This window comes from Eretmochelys imbricata, chromosome 14 (assembly GCF_965152235.1).
Source record: "Eretmochelys imbricata isolate rEreImb1 chromosome 14, rEreImb1.hap1, whole genome shotgun sequence".
In the NCBI taxonomy this organism is placed as follows: domain Eukaryota; kingdom Metazoa; phylum Chordata; order Testudines; family Cheloniidae; genus Eretmochelys; species Eretmochelys imbricata.
The window spans coordinates 43,511,035-43,512,413 of NC_135585.1; the positions used below are offsets into that span (position 1 = coordinate 43,511,035).

General features: G+C 42.9%; 1 pseudogene; it reads right to left on the reverse strand.

Moving 5' to 3' along the window:
- Positions 1-248: 248 nt before the first annotated feature.
- Positions 249-1,105, reverse strand: LOC144274095 (olfactory receptor 10A7-like; annotated as a pseudogene).
- Positions 1,106-1,379: the final 274 nt, after the last annotated feature.

Here is a 1,379-nt window from a genome sequence, read left to right on the forward strand (position 1 = left end):
CCCACATTCAGCAAGTAAAATACAGCTCAATTTTATTCCAACAGTCCTGGTATTGATTCCTCTTATACTTTCAAAACTTTGCACATCCTCAAAATGTTATAAGCGCATATCACCAAAAATGGAGTGAGAAATAAGGTCCACATAGCATGAGTATTACACCATCTTGCCTTAAGGGATTAAAGTTTCTGAATTCTCATAAAATCTAGACACTTACTGACAGTTTTTTCAGGGCTTCCTTGACCTCATGGTTAATCAGGCTGTATATGAAGGGATTGGCCATAGGAGTCAGAATTGTGTAGCAGACAAAGAACACTTTGTTCAGGTCTCTCAGTGTGTTGGTTTTTGGTAGCAGATACACAGTGAATGGTCAACATGATGAGGTGAGAGGAGCAGGTAGAAAATGCCTTTTGCCTCCCAGTGGTGGAAGGGATTCGCAGGGTGGTGGAGATGATGCACATGTAGGATGTCAGGGTTAATGCAAAGGAGGGCAGAGTGAATAAAGCTGCCAGGATGGTAACAACAAGCTCCATCTGGTAGGTGTCATTGCAGCAGGGATTTATTATTTGTGCAGATTCACAGAAAAAGTTATCAATTTCATTGGGACCACAGAAAGTAAATTCTAACACAAGAAATACTATTATGGGAATAGTCAAAAATCCACACATCCAAGAACCAGCTGCTAGCTGGAGGCATAAACTGCCATTCATAAGGGCTGCATAATGCAGTGGTTTGCATATTACTAAATACCAATCATAAGAGAGAACATTCTGTTGCTCCAAAGAAACCAAACAAATAATATTGTGAGGCAACCACTGACAAAAATGGTTCTGTCCTCAGTCAGGAAACGGGCCAGCATCCGGGTCAGGATGGTGGAGGTGTAGCAGGTCTTCAGGCAGGACAGATTCCCCAGGAAGAAGTACATGGGGGTGTGAAGGTGCTGATCAGCCACAACCAGCACAACGAGGAGGATGTTCCCGGCCATGATCACAAAGTAGATTGCTAGAAACAGCAAGAAGAGAAAAACCTGCAGTTTGGGGATATTCCCAAATCCCATGAGGATGAATTCTGTGATGGACGTTTGATTTCCCTGTTCCGTGTCTGCCATAGGATGTATCTGGGGGAAGCGATAAACTCTACAGTACAATGAAAATGACGTTTGTTAAACTTTAATCTATTGATTCAAATGCTTCCTCTCCTTGAGGTCACAGCCCAAATGCTGCATTGAGGACCCAGGCTGAGGTGGTGGGATTCATACAATGTAGGCTAATGATGAAGTAGGAGGCTGTAGAGTTATTCTCACCCAGTTTTCCTAGCCCGATGAGTATTCATTGTCATCATGACTGACTATGAATCGCCATTATGAATGGCAACAGATAGTC